The 16,100-nt window shown below is 41.2% G+C and overlaps 1 pseudogene; it reads right to left on the bottom strand.

The window, feature by feature from the left end:
- Nucleotides 1-226: 226 nt before the first annotated feature.
- Nucleotides 227-594, bottom strand: LOC125111667 (60S ribosomal protein L35-like; annotated as a pseudogene).
- Between the last annotated feature and the right edge of the window lie 15,506 nt (nucleotides 595-16,100).

Below are 16,100 nucleotides of genomic sequence, written 5' to 3'. Positions count from 1 at the left end.
GCAAGGTGGGGCACTATAACATAGTTAGCAAAGAAATCTTTGCGATTAACCAGCTGTGTGACTTCAGAAAAGTCACTTGCCCTCTCTGTTCCTTTATTCAGCTTTAGGATAAAATTGGACTGGATGGTTCTAGGGCTCTTTGGGGCTCCAAGTTTGTTTTTTTGGTTTTTTTGGTGTTTTTGGGGTTTTTTTTGCCAGTTTATTTATTTTATTCGTGCCTGGATGCTCAGGCCTTGATGGCGAACTTACAAAGAGGGTACAACCACTCCTCTGTTGCTGCTTCTTGATCTTCAGGTTTTCCTTGTGCTTGTTGAGCCAGTGGCGCATGGCACCTTTTTTCTTGGGCCATAGATCCAGAAGCTTGTACTTCTTGCCCTTATAGAATTTCCTGAGGTTCTCATGCTGAGTCTGGTTAATGACAGTGAGAACACAGGTGATGGATTTGTGAACAACTTGGATCTTGGGGAGTTGGGGAGCCACGCCGCCTGTTTCTTTCGAGACGCGCAGTTGGGACAGCTCCACCTTCAGGTCCTCCAGTTGTTTCAGCAGCTCCTCCTTCTTGCCTTGAAGGTCTCAAGCCTGAATCTTGGCCATGGCTGTGCAAGCTGCCGCTGCCACTTTCTCAGAGGGAAAGCCAAGATTGTTTACAACATGACCTATCATTATACAGAGGTTTTTTGTTTGGTTGGTTTTTTTTTTGTTTTTTGATCTTTTTAGAGCCAAACCTGCAGCATATGGAGGTTCTAAGGCTAGGGGTAGAATCGGAGCTGCAGCTACCAGCTTACAGCACAACCATAGCAATGCCAGATCTGAGCCCAGCCATACACCATAGTTCATGGCAACGCCAGATCCTTAACCAACTGAGCAAGGCCAGGGATAGAACCTGCGTCCTCATGGATGATAGTCAGATTCATTTCCACTGAGCCACTACAAGAACTCCTGGTTTGTTTTTGTTTGTTTGGTTTGTTTGTCTTTTAGGGCCCTACCCACAGCATATGGAGTTTCCCAGGCTAAGGGTCCAATCGGAGCTACAGCGGCTGGCCTACACCACAGCCACAGCAACTCCGGATCCGAGCCGTGTCTGCAACCTACTCCATAGCTCACAGCAACGCCTGATCCTTCACCCACTGAGCAAGGCCAGGGATTGAACTCGAGTCTTCATGGATGCTAGTCAGGTTCACTAACTGCTGAGCCACATCAGGAACTCCTGTTTGTTTTACTTTAAATTTCCCCTCTTATGTTTTATTTTCTTTATTTTTATTTATTTAGTCTTTTTAGGGCCACACCCACAGCATATGGAAGTTCTCAAGCTAGGGGTCATATCAGAGTTGCAGCTGCTGGCCTGTGCCGCAGCCACAGCAACACCAGATCTGAGCCGCATCTGTGACCTACACTGCAGCTTGCAGCGACATTGGATCCTTAACCCACTGAGCAAGGCCAGGGATTGAACCAGCATCCTCATGGATACTAGTTGGGTTCTTAACCTGCTGAACCACAACAGAAACTCCCCAGAGTGTTTTGTTCTAAATTTTCTATTATAGTTGATTTACAATATTCTGTCAGTTTCTGCAAAGTGACCCAGCCATACATTTATATACATTCTTTTTTTCACATTATTTTCCATCATGTTCCATCATAAGTGATTAGACATAGTTCCCTGTGCTATAAAGCAGGATCTCATTGCTTATCCATTCCAAATGCAATAGTTTACAGTGGTTTTTGACCCTGTTCTCAACATGTGGGGACTGATTTCACCAGTTATCATTTGATAACATGGTTCAATATTTAGGCGGATTAACTGCTTACTATAGCTACCTTCTGGAGCATTGCATTGCATTTTAGCATGTTAAAGGCTCTAGGGTGTCCTGTAGAGAAAAAAAAATGAATTTAATTTTGATTTTGTTCAGTCTTCCCAAGTGTTGACCACCGAGTCCTATATTTCACTGCACACCATTATGTCTCATGATTTGGGGAGTTTTGACATCACAGATTGTCTCCTAGGGAGCAGGAGTTAAGGTGAGGGGAGGATGCTCTTGGATAACTGGTGTACCACCCCCTCTGAGACAAGGAAATAAAGAAGGTGAAAGGGATGTGCCTGAGGGTGACTAAGGATATGGAAAGGGCCAGCTACAGGGTGACGAAGTAAGAAGACATTTTAGAGTGGGCTGTGGGGGAAGGAGGAGCAAGTGGCTTCCTTTGGGATGTATGGTCTTAAATCCTCATTGCCTTCATCATCTACCCACCCTCCCCAGCTCCATGCAGAGCCACTGCAAAGTAGGTTTATGCACATTCATCAGTCTGCATATTCTACTTGGCTTTGAATCTAATTGGATTATTAGCAGATGGGAGTCTTTCTATTGCCTTGGCTCAATATCTCCTATTGTGTACAGAGGAAGGAGATTTGATGGAAGAGTTTCCGTGAATATAAAGTTCCTCTGAAGCTGGACCTCCCCATCCAGGACCCATTATTTCTGGTATTTGAGGGAGTTCAGGTTGTACACACAGCTAAAACTGATCATTTTCACCAACAAAACTAGCTTTGTGGCTTTTTTTCTGTACATAGATTTATAAATACTTAAAAAGATGAAATTCTACATAGAAACTTGAGGGAAAAAGTAAAGAGGACTGACTTTTACTGCCTGCGATAACCACTGTCATTTCAGTGACCATCTATCATTTGTCATTTATATCTATATGCATCCACATTTGCATAAATGGGCTCACAATTTGTGGTAGGCAGAGTCCTCAAAGATATCCACATGCTAATCCCCAGAACCTGTGAATATGTTACATGGCAAATGGGAACGAAGATAGCAGATAGAATTGAGGTTGTTAATTAGCTGAATTTAAAATGCGGAGATTATCCTAACTTATTCAGTGGGCCCAGTGTAATCACAAGGGTCCTTCAGTGTGGACATCAGGGGGCATTGTCAAAATGATGTGATGTGTGAAAGACTCAGCCAAGTCGTTGCTGGCTTTGGAGATGGAGAAAGGCGCCACCAGCCAAGAAATGTAGATGACTCCTAGAAACTGGAAAAGTATGTAAAACTTAACATATGCTATCAATGCTGTTATTATTAAGGATACTTCCCCCCCTAAGTCTTTCAACCTTCCTTTCCTTGTCTACTTTCCCACCCCACATAAACAGTTTTAGAAACCTGATATGTCTCTTTTCATGCACTTTCACACTTATGCAGTTGCTCATGCACACACGCACACATGCATTTGCACACAGATGATTTTGATTAAAATGGAAGCACAATTCCCATTTGCATTACCTTTGAACTTTCCAGATTATTTTTATTTTATTTAATGATTTTTATTTTTTCAGTTGTAGTTGGATTACAGTGTTCCGTCAGTTTTCTACTGTACAGCCAAAAGACCCAATCAGATTATTCTTATAATTAAATATGGCTGCAGGTGACACATTTGGGATGGGAGTCAGCCTGCCTTACAGGGATTTTCTAGGTTGTCTAAATGGGACCTGCAGCTTAAGCTACCATAGAAGGTGGAAAGAAGAGATACATAGGGTCTGAGCTGTTAAGGAGAATATTTGAGCTCTTGGATTGAGCCTTGCTATCTGAATGTGAGAACCACTTATGGACTTCTCAGCTGCAGGGGTCAATAAATTGCATTTATATTTAAGTCATTTTGAACGGAATTTTTTTTTTTGGTAACTTAGCAACACATTGTCCTGAGATATAAACTCTAAAGTCTGTTCATCTTGGCTGCTGTACTATTACAAGGTTTGGGAGGCTAATGGCTTATCAGCTCCTTGCCCCACCCCACCACCCTTCACACCCTGGTCATTATTTTAGTCAAAATATAAAAACCCAGTGAAACAGCTGGGCTTATTTAAAAAAAAAAAAAAAGGCTTTGTTAGCTCATGAAACCAGAAAGTAAAGAGAGAACCAGGAAATACCACAGAAGCTACACTCTCAGCCTTCTCAGCTTTAGTATCTTCAGTGGACTGGAATTCTAACTGCAGGCAGTGTTCAGCTCTCATCCTCAAAGTATTGCAACTAAATAAGAAGGAGTTCTTCTTAATACCAACTTTGGTTTGGAAAATCTAGGGAAAGGATGCTGATTCACTGGCTTGGATCATGTGCTAATGGCTTGGACTAACCTCTGTGTGCAGGTGATGAGAAGCTATGATCCACCTCCATTGCCAGAGCACAAACATTTCCACAGGATTATCATGAGTACATCATAGGCAAAATTGATAGGTGATAGAGGATACTGAATCCAAGAGAAGTAAATCAGAGAGCTCTCAGATCTCAGAGTCTTTCTCCATTGGTTTCTAGGGTTTCTTGCTAAAATATGAGTGAAATTTAGGTCAAAGTGAAGTGCTTATGATGCACCATTAAGTGAGGAAAAGTATGGTACCGACAAGGACCATGAGATGCATGATTTGTCTCATACATTTAACTTCTAAGTTTGGTTGAGGCCAGAGAAGACTGCCTTTTTTCCCCATGGCATACTCTCTGATAGGCTGGTAATTTTTAGAGGTTGCAGGCCCACCTCTGGGCAGATGATGTCTTGCAGATGGTCATATTCCTAGAGTTCTCCTGGGACAATGGTTCTGGCTGTTGTCTTTTCTGTCCCTTCCTGCTGGATGAGTCTTAGTCTTTCTCCTGGCATAAGACCGGATGGCATTTTGAGTCAAGCTGTCTCTTGGAAGCTGAAACTATTACGAGAGGCTAGATTGGGAGGGTGAGACAACTGGCATTCAGCTGAGTGGGAAGATGAGGAACGGCTTGCCAGCTGCTGAAGAGAGTGTTTGCAAAGAACATGAAAGATAAAAGAAAAATTGTGAAAAGTGTGTTTGCATGTGTGTTTGTATAGCTGAGTGTGTCCATATAACATTTCAATTTATTTATTAAAAATGCTTTTGTCCTTCAACAACCAGACTCTTCTGTCTTCTGAATGTTCCTAGAACCCACTGTCTTCCTTGAGATCATTCTCTGTCCAAGCCTAGAGAAGAGACTAAAGGCATGACAGCCCCAAACCTTCTCCAGACAAGCGGGACCCTGTGCACTAGGAGATGGAACTGGTTAGCCTCTCTGTCTCTGAGTCCTCCATCATGTCATTTAAATCTACCAATGCTAACATTAATTTCTTCTGCATCCATGAAGAATTCCTTGCCTCTGTCCCATTTATGTCCCATAGGTTGGTAATTTCAGTTAATTAATCATGAATTGGTCCTAGTGACTCACTCATCCCAGGTTCATTTCAGCTACCGGTCCTAAGATTAAACAGGCGCTGTTTATTGAGCTCCTATTATGTGTGAAGACTGTGGAGTCAGACATCTTGACTTCAAATATTGGTCCTTCCAACTACTAACTTGCATATGTCTCTCAAATGCTTTGGGGTTCAGGTTTCTCACCTGGAGAATGGGGCTAAAAATATTACCCAATCCCATAGAGATGGTCAGATCAGCTGATAGAGGTAATATAAAAGATATAGAATAGCTCCTGGCATTCAGTGAAGACTCAACAAATGTTGGCAATTGATATTAATCCTTATAACCTTCTTGAAGAGCGAGTATTTTATCTGCATTTTGGCAATGAAGAAACTGAGTTTCAGAGAACAAAATAATAACTGACTCTGGATCACACAGATTCTGAGGAATAGAGCCAAAACTCATACTATTCCTTCCAAATGGCAAAGCTGCATCATATTAAAGGGGCACTTCCTTACAAAGTACATGAGCATTTGGGAAGGCAGATTCCTGCCTGTAAGGCTGAGCAAATTATGTACTGCCTCAGAACCTGTTTCCTTCTGTATACGAAGTGGATAATAGTATTCTTGCTTAACAACAGTTATGATGGTTAAATGAGATACCATAGTGAAAGTAGTAAAGATTCTTTTTCAGCCTCCTGTCTTACTTTTTATAGGGTGGAGTTAGGACACAACCTGATGGAAGAGGTAGATCTCCTATCTAAGAACATGTTCTCAAATGATACATTATTTTTGGTTTAGTTCATGTTGTAGATCATCTACATTCACACTCTCTTCCTTGTAACTGATTGAGCACTTTTTAACCCATACTGTCTCTTTCCTTTTTTGGAAGGACACAGAATGTGTATGCAGCAGTAGATGGTACAGGACAGAGACAAGCATTGAAGAGGGATTCAGAACATTAGTACCCCAGCCTGGTTCTGCGGTTACCTCATTGTGTGTATGACCTGGTCATTTCCTGAATGTCATTGGGATCCCATTTCCTCATTTTAAAATATAGGCGATGATGTGTCATCTGATGTCCTCACATGGTTATTGTTGAGGACATGTGAAAAATTATGGAACAATAAAATCAAAATGAGTAATATACTTATAAAAACCTATGGTGTTCCCATTGTGGCTCAGCAGTGACAAACCCGACTAGGATCCATGAGGATGTGGGTTCGATCCCTGGCCTCGCTCAGTAGGTCAAGGATCTAGCATTGCCATTGCCGTGAGCTGTGGTGTAGGTCACAGATGTGGCTCTGACCCCGCATTGCTGTGGCTGTGGCATAGGCCGGCAGCTGCAGCTCCAATTCGACCCCTAGCCTGGGAACTTCCATATGCCACAAGTGCAGCCTTTAAAAGACACACACACACACACACACACACACACACACACACACACACAAATTTTTATTAATGTCAGACTCACCTTGATCACTCTTCTTGGGTCCTTCTTACCCTGCTTGTTACTAACAAGGCACCATGGAGAGCTGGACTTGGCATCTACATGCCATAGTTCAAAACTTGCTTCCAGGACCTTGGCAAGTCACATTTATTTTCTGGACTTATCTTCTCTGTGAAACTGGAACGGTTACCCCTGCCCTTCCTACCAAAAGCTTTGTCATAAAGATCAAGTGAGATTGTGGATATAAAAGGATTTTACAAACTGTGTGATGTCATGTAAACTGTCCAGCACCTAAAGCAGGGAGTCATCCTATGCATTTATATTATGTGTTCTAGAAGGCCTCTGGTATTTCTTCTAACCTTGAGAACTTTATAGACCCTACTCTATTCCCTGCTTTCTCAATTTCTCCCCTCCTTCTGTCCCCAGCTGTGAGATGGTACACCCTTCCTCTAGCTTTGTTTGTCTTGAGTGAATGGCCAGAGGCATGTTGACTGGTGAAATCCGGATTGACCTGGTGGCTCATGGTCAGCATTTGATGCTCACCTAAAGACAGTCAGAGGTGAACAAAGCAAGAAAGATTTGGGATAATGGCAGCCCAATGCCAAGGCTTCAGAGTAGGGATTTCTTCCCAGAAAGTCTAGTTAAAATATTTAACGATCTGTGGGCAGGAAGATCAGGCAGTGCCACTTTGGTAACGGAGCAGGTCCCAAGAGCCCCATACATTATCAGGCAACACTTGCTGGTTGGTATGGAGGTCTTGATCAAAGGAGGTGTGATATTCGGGAGGCTCAGAGTAGTAGGATATTAACCAGCAGTTTGCAAGCCTTTTTAGTATTTTCAATGTACTCTGACTATTTCAAGTATATTAGATGCATATCACATATGCTTCTTCCCCAAGTATAACAAACAGGAACCTTATCTTTAGCATCTCTAAAAGAGTTGAGTGATGTGTCTGGACCTGTTTCTTCCTCTTCCTCCTCCACTTTTTCCTCTAGCCCTCTCTCTCTATCTCCTCCTCCACCTCTCTCTCTCCTCTTATTCCTAATGACTTTTAATTCAATGTGAAAGAAAACCTTAAATGCACGGGGGAAAAAGACGGATGCATTCGTGTACATTTGGAGCCCTGGTTGGATTGTGGCCCTCTCCCCTCTAAGTCATTCTATTGAACCAACTTAATTCTCTCTTTAGCGTTTAAAAAAAAAACTGTTTATAATTCAGCCACGGGGTTAAGTAAACAATTGATTCAAACAGGAACAAGACCCCTCCTTTTCTCCCCCAGCCTTCCTCTTAGGATAAGACTTGAAGGTTTTCCTTCTAGAAAGGGAAATGTAGCTGCCACAAAGAATAATGGGGGACCCAAAAAGATGATTAATCAGGTCTGGTGTCCAGGCCAGGATGCAATAAAGAACATTCATGGAAAAAATTCAAGCACACTGACGTGAAAAAAGTTGAATTTAAAACTATTTTTGTAACACAAGCTGGCTGTTGTTATTTTTCCCAAGATGAGAGTATCTGATTTGAGAATTAAAAGGTCACCTAAAGAAATTCCAGGGAGTGTGGCACCTGGGCCAGTCTGTTTGAATCTCTGCTCTACCATTTACTAGCTATATGAACTTGGCAAATAACTTAATTTCTCTTCCTCAGTTTTCTCATGTGTGAAATGTGAAAGAGGATCCTATCTCCGAGCATGTGAAGACTAAATGAAATCATTCACTAGCATGCTTATATCATTGGATTTACATGTAATAATTCCTCAACAAATGCTTGTATTAGCCAAGGTTCTCCAGGGAAATAGAGCGATAGAGAGAGAGAGAGAGAGAGAGAGAGAGAGAGAGAGAGATACATAGAGATGGAGAGACAGAGAAACAGAGATTGTGGAGGCTGAGAAGTCTTATGACCTGCCATCTGCCAGCTGGAGACTGAGAAGACAAGTGGTATAATTCCAATCTTAGTCCAAGCCCTAGGCGTCGGGAGAGCTGATGGGATAAATCCCAGTCCAAGGACAAGAGGAGACTAATGTCCCAGCTCAGTCACATGGTGTCACTTCCACTACGTTATATTCATCACATAAGTCACAAAGTCTCACCCAATTTCAAAGGGAGGGAAGATGGGTTCTACTTCTTGATAGAAAGTGACAGAGTTCTTGAAGAGTGTGTTGGGCCTGCGATATTGCTGTAGGCATTTTTGGAAATCATGACCTTCTGTGGTTTATAAGCTCTGAAGTTCCTGAGATGGGAAAGATCATCCCATACTTGCGACTTCTAGATGAACTGCTAATCAGGGTGGCTCTGGGGCCTCTTGTGTTGAGGTTTGAGTGTGGCCCTGTCCTTTTAAGTTTCCTCCCAGTTGTTTTTTTCTGGCCAGAAATTGAAGACCTACAGCAGAGAATCTTTTCACATGTTCCCTATCTTGCTCCAGGCTACAAACCTTCTACAATAAGTTCTGCCCTTAAAGGTTAAAATATTCAACTGATCAAGTGTATTGATCCCCTAACTCCCAACATTTGGATCCCAAATTCCCTCCAAGTTGATAACATGGATCAGTGTGTTAACTCTGGACTTTTTATGGGGAAGGAGCTCAGACTAGGGACCTTAATTAAATCCCAAATTGGAAAAGCAGTCAACCTTCTTACAGGAGAGCTGCTTATAAGGAACATTTGTCTCTATCCATTTACATGCTCAGGTCCCTACCCAGAAACATTTCATATAAATATTTTAGCCCAGTGATGATGGTGACATGTTCTGTTTTTCTCTACCTCAAGAGTAAGAGTCTGGATAAAGAAGATGTGACACACACACACATGTATAATGGAATATTATTGAACCATAAAAAGAATGAAACAATGCCATTTGCAGCAGCAGAGATTATTATACCAGGTGAAATAAGTCAGAAAGAGAAGGACAGATACCATGTGCTATCACTTATATATGTGGAATCTAAAATATGATACAAATGAACTTATCTACAAAACAGAAACAGACACAAATATAGAGAACAGACTTGTGGTTGCCAAGGGGGCTGGGGGAGGGATGGCGGGGAATTTGGAATTAGCAGATGCAAACTATTAAATGTAAAATGGGTAAACAACTAGGTCTTACCATCTAGCACAGGGAACTATATTCAATATCCTGATACAAACCATAATGGAAAAGAATAAGAAAAGAGTAAAAGATTCTGTCACAGGGGCCAGTTGATATATTTTTCTGTCTCTGGTACTCAAGCTACTAAAGATAGGGAACTAAAATTAATCTGTAGTGGATTTGAATAAGATATTTCACTCTTTGTTTCTTGTTCTTAAATCAGCTTCCACTGGTAGCTTCACTCCATCTACCGAAAAGACAGGAAATTTTAATGCAGTCATGGCTGTAGTGGCAGTGGTGGCAGATCATGGGATGAGGTGGGATGCTGAGGATGCTCTCCCCTTCTCCAGGTTGTATGTCTTGCCTAGAATATTGAGTTGTGGCTTCCTGTCTTCAATCTTTTGTTATTGCCATTGATATGCTCACAGTGTAGGTTGAAGGAGCAACAGCTACCCAAGGGAAACTTGTCCCAAGATGAGGGCATGAGTACAAGAGGTTATATGGAAACCCAAGAGGCCTCTTAAGGCCTTATCTCAGAGCTTTGCGCTGTCTCTCTCACTGCATTCTTTTATTCAAGCAATTCTCATTGCCAAGCCCAGATTCAAGGACTGGGAAGTACACTGTTCCCACAGTGGGACATGGCATGGTTGGATGTAGAAAGGGGTGAATAACAGAGGTCGGCAACTCAGTCAAGCACAGTTTCCCTTCCCTCTTCTTGTTCCCTCTCTGTAGTTTATTTGTTGAAGAAACCAAAAAATTTTTCCTGTGGAATTCCCCACATTCTGAATTTTTCTGATTGCATACCTGTAGTAGCATTTTTTTTTCTTTTCATGGCCGCACCTGCGGCACACGGAAGCTCCTGCCTGGGCTAAGGACTGAATCATAGCTGCAGCTGCAGGCCTACGCCACATCCACAGCAACGCTGCATCCAAGCTGTATCTGCAAGCTATGTGACACCTTGCAGCAATAATGCTGGATCCTTAACCTCCTAAGCAAGGCCAGGGGTCAAACCCACATCATCAGAGACAGAGCTTCAGGTTCTTAAAAGCCACTACAGGAGCTCCTATAGTAGCATGAACACATTCTCTGTTCTTTCCTTAAATTGGTTGTTACATCTAGAGGTTTGATCTGATGTTGCTCTTTACAAGGATGCTTTATGGATAGTTAAATGTACTTTTATCAGGAGGAACAAGCATCCCTTTTTCTCTCTTTTTGGTGTTGGGCCATCATTGATCTTTGCCTGGGATCCATTATTTAGTTAGGGATTTGCAAAAGAATAATGTCATTTCTTCTTCATTTATTACTGAGAATCCTTCATAAAGAAAAACTTTCCCTGATCAACTGTTTGTTATCTGAGGTACAGATCCTGCAGGAAATCAGGCTAACTGCTTGATTCTTCCCTTTATTTACCAGTTTCCAGAGTATATTGTGTTTCCCTAGCAAGTTCCAGAGATAACATTGAGTATTGTTTTTAGTATCTTATTCATAGAATTTTATATATTTGAAATGTTTCAATTCCTTGGTATGATATTATTCATGTAAAGCCTCAAATTGCCCCACTTTAGTCAGTAAGCCTCTTTGAGTCGATCCCTGACCTTCTGACTTGACTCTCATAGTCTCTGACAGTGTCCGTGTGTTCAGGTATGTTAAGGCATTCCAAGAGTTGCCGTTGTGGCTCACCAGGTTAGGAACCCAACTAGTATCCATGAGACTGCAGGTTCCATCTCTGGCCTTGCTCAGTGGGTTAAGGATCCAGTGTTGCCGTGAGCTGTGGCATAGCTTGCAGATGGGGCTCGGATCTGGCGTTGCTGTGACTGTGGCTGGCGGCTGCAGCTCTAATTTGAGTAGCCTAGGAACTTCCATATGCTACAGGTGCAGCCCTAAAAAGGGAAAAAAAGACATTCCAGGGTCATTTTATACATTCCCTGCCTGTGTTTTATTGTTGCTATTGTTCTGTAGGTTCTCAAGTAACTAAGCTGTATTTAGGTGCTAAAGTGAAGATAGGCATCATCAGACTGATTGGAATAGGGCTTATGAGATAGGCAGGGAGATTCAGTGAAGAAATGGGCATTGATGATGGATAAGATTGTGTTTGTTGACTGGGCTACAGTGAAGAAATTGGAAGGTCCATACTGAGAATAGTGGGGATTTCAGGACTCTCTGATGTTCCTCTTTACCCTTTTGTTGGTCTGATTCCCCATGGATCCATGACCCAGTGTTCTCTAGGATCCTTTGGCTAGGCCATTAAATTTGTGTAACAGAAATTGATGAGCATAATGCAATCATCTCAGGACAAGGCTTTTTCTGGACAGCAAAACCTAGCCTTTAGGACTGGGGCACAACTTCATTTTGTAGCTGTTTGCCTGTTTGTTCAGATAACCATTTACAGATCAGCCCTTCAGTCTTGGGTTTTCAACAGCTGGTAGCAATTTTCCTGCACTAAATGACTGGTAATTATCCTATACACCACACTTAATTCGTGCTTTCTTGGCTAAGTTGTGAGTTCACCTACTCATTGTAATTATTCCTTACCCTCATCCTTTTTAATTTTTTTTACCACCCCTTTCTCTCTTATCCCACTTTGCATTTCCAACACCACAATACAAAGAGTTAGATCCAGTTGAAAAGAAGTGTCATAGCACTAGCAAGTTTCAGTGGATCAGGAAATGAACTCTCATTCTCTGCAACAGGCTACTAAATGTTGAGAAAATGAAAGCTCCAAGGAAGAATTGTCACCCCAGCATCACAACAAGCTGTAAAGCATCAGAACCAGGAGGCTGATACTCTGAGATCCAGTATCAGTTCTTCCCCTGTCAGGCTGTGTGTTCTGATTATCATTTAATTTAATATCTCAGTCTGTTTTTTCACCTCAGGAATGAGGGGTAGTTCTTTCCCCGCCCACCTCATAGGCCAAAGTAGAATATGTTTATTAGCATTATTGACCTATTACGTCTTAAATCTGACAATTTAAATTTCATGAAGTATTACTACATCCTCATAATAAATGGTAAGGGGAAGAAAGTCTTACAAGCATGTGAATAATAACCCGTAATTTGAGAGGCCTTTTCCACATGTTATCATACTGCATCCTCACAGCAAATGCTGAGGTGGATTAGACAACTGGAATTATCCCTGCTGTGGGTTGAATTATGTCCCTTTGGAAGGTTTGTTGTAGTCCTAACCCATAGCACCTCAGAGTATGAACTTCTTTGGAAATAGGTTTTTTTGCAGATGTAATTAGTTAAGATGGGCTCATACTATAAGTGGGTGGATCTGTACTCTGATAATGATTGGTGTCGGTACAAGAATAAGAAAAAGAAACACACAGGGAGAACGCCATGTGACAACAGCATCAGAGACTGGTGTGATGCTGCTGCAAGCCAAGGAATATCAGGGACTGACAGCCACCACCAGAAGCTAGGAAAAGGTGAGGAAGAATCCTACCCTACAGACTTCAGAGGGAACATGGCCCTGCTGTCATCCTAATGTTGGACTTATGTCCTCCAGAATTGAAAAAGAATGAATTTTTGAGCCACCTAGTTTGTAGCACCTTGTTATAGAAGCCTTCAGAAACTAATACTAGCCTCATTTCTGACCAGTATACTGAGATTCAAAACAAATCTGAACAGCATATATTTGTCAAGAGCCTACTAAGTGCCAGGTGATCTTTTATGACCTGGTTATATAGCTATAAATAAAACAAAATTAAAATTATGCTCTAGGGTATACAGCTTGTTAAAGACAAATACTATGATGAGACCCACGTTTCTAGGCTTCCAGATCAGCATTTCTGTTTTGGTTTATTTCAATTATAATCTCCTAGGTAAAGAGTGTCTCTAATATTGGCAATGCTTATACTGCATATGAATGTGCCTGGAGTTTTTGCTATTTACTGCAGAGCTCACTGGTGAACATATACTTCCTAAAGATGTAGTACATGTATTGTCACAATTCTCCCTAGACCTGAAGATGGGTACCTCTCTTTTTTGCCTTCGCCCTGAATTTGATATAAAATAATCTGATGCAAGAATAGCTGCTTTGATGGAGCACTTCTTTACAAAGGACAGAAATGGGAATTCCAGATTGCCACAACATTTCTAGTTGTAGGATTGGCTTTTGAAAACCCTGAGAAGGGTTGAGAGTTACTGACTACAGCCCCACTATGGAGAGAGTAAAATTGGCTCCTTAGCTTCCTGGTGATGGGGTTAAGGGACTCGGTGCTTTCATCACTTAAGGGAAAGAAAAGGTAAAGAAAGTGTGTACAGGAACCTTACTCCACAAATAAAACCAACCATGGCAATAGCCTTGAAAGACTTATTTCAAGACCTCCTTTCCCTCCCACCTTGACAGTTTAATGGAGTAGGCAGCCTGAGCTTCATTGTAATAGAAACCAGAAGACAGTCTCCAAAAGTGAAAGGCTACAATGGAGGCCCAGCAGCCTTTGTGTCTAAATGTATCAGCTCTGTCCTCAGCAAATGGCAATGTTGCCTGACAGGCAATTACTGCTGTTCCTAATTGCTTCCATCAAACCCGCCTGTTTGAAATACCTAGAGCCCCATACCAAGCCATGCCTCAGCCAACACTGTTTTGCTGGCTTTGGTTAATGCTTTACTTTTGGCACACTGGTTTATGTCTGGCAATCAAGTTCACTCTGACCTGTTAAACTTTCTGAAGACCCTCTCTGATCAAAGCCAGAAGACAATCTAATTAGGTTCTGTCTTAAGTGGAAGGCTGGCAAAGCAAAGGGTCTCCTGTTCAGCTTGTCAGTACAAGGAGAAAAGATGAAAGCCCTACTTAGGACTCTGCCCACAGTTATACAGTCCATGGTAGACCTGCCTGATAGTGACATTTCCTTGAACATGTATAAATGAATATTTGTGTAGGGGACTCTGAGCACCCATGAGAAAGGATGAATAGGTTTACATTTTAAAGTGTGTAAGTTTTGATATCTTGCAATATAGGAACCATAATTTTTTTCTTAACCTGAAAAGTTTCCACTGTGATTAAATTCATTTTAAATATATTCAAAAAAACATTTAAAAAAATGTTCCAGTCTTAGCAGTTGTCTTCGTGTGGCTGATGAAGAGCTCTAGTCTTTGTGAACAGCCCTATCCCTAAGGAATCTGTCAAAAATAGTCATTTGCATTTAACATCACAGTTGCCTGTGGTGGCACTCTCAGTTGAGACTAACAAGAGACTGACAGCCAAAAATCTTTAAAGGGAAAATGTGAAATGAGATGTTCACTGGAAAATTTTAAAAGCTGTGACATGTTCCTAAGAACCTAGAAGGCCATACATATAGGTAAGTCATGGCAGGTACCTAGGAAATACATGAGAAAACCTCAGTAACACCTCTGTCTGACCTTGATGATCTGCACAATCAGTAAGCAAAAGCTAAGGCAGAATTGTCAACTGCTGGTTGGAGTGTTGACAGACACATGGAACTTCTGGTGAGGGCTGAGAGACATACTGTTTCAAGACATTTAAGGAAATCTCTGTCTAATCATTAGTTGAACACTAGGCTAACCAAGCAGATACTTCAGCAGTTTCACACAATATAGAACACAGACTTCACAGAATTAGTCCTGAAATGTCACTGAATAAACAGCAACAATGACAAGCTGTGGGGAGAAAATAGGATCTGATTCCCAGAGTTGTTACGTATATTAAATGTTCATTTTTCCACAAAAATCATAATATATGCAAAGAGACAAGAATGTTCAGCTCATACAGAAGAAAAAAAGAGTCAATACAAACTGAAGAGTCTAAGACATTGGGCCTACTGGATAATACTTTAAATAAGCTATTGTAAATAAGCTCAAAGAAGTAAAGGAAGCCATGTAAATGGTAAAGTATAAAAATGGTATTTCCAAAGTGCAGAATATCAATATAGAGATAGAAATTAATTTAAAAAACAAAAATTCTGGAGTTGAAAAATGCAATATCTTAAATGAAAATTTTCCTAGAGGAGATGAAGAGCATATTTCAGCTGACAAAAGAAAGAATCATAAACTTGAAGAGACATCAATTGAGATAAACTATTTTGAGGAACAGAAAGGAAAAAGAGTGAAGAAAAGTGAACAGTCTCAGAAACATGTAGGGAATGTCAAGTCTACCAGTATAGACATAATGGGAATACTAGAAAGAGAGGAGAAAGAGGAAAGGGATGAAAGACTATTTGAAGAAACATTAGTCAAAAACCCCTCAAACTTGGTGAAAAACATAGTGTACATATTCAAGATGCTCAATGAATCCAAGTAGGAAAACCTCAAAGAGATATGCACCTAAATACCTCATAATGAAACTATTGAAAGACAAAGAGAAAATCTTGAAAGAAGCAAGAGAAAAACAAATCATGTTCTAGGGATCTTCAATAATAATTAAAACTG

Source organism: Phacochoerus africanus, chromosome 1 (assembly GCF_016906955.1).
Source record: "Phacochoerus africanus isolate WHEZ1 chromosome 1, ROS_Pafr_v1, whole genome shotgun sequence".
Classification (NCBI taxonomy): domain Eukaryota; kingdom Metazoa; phylum Chordata; class Mammalia; order Artiodactyla; family Suidae; genus Phacochoerus; species Phacochoerus africanus.
Note: the sequence above shows the minus strand (reverse complement) of the source record. Positions and strands in the feature narration are given on the sequence as shown.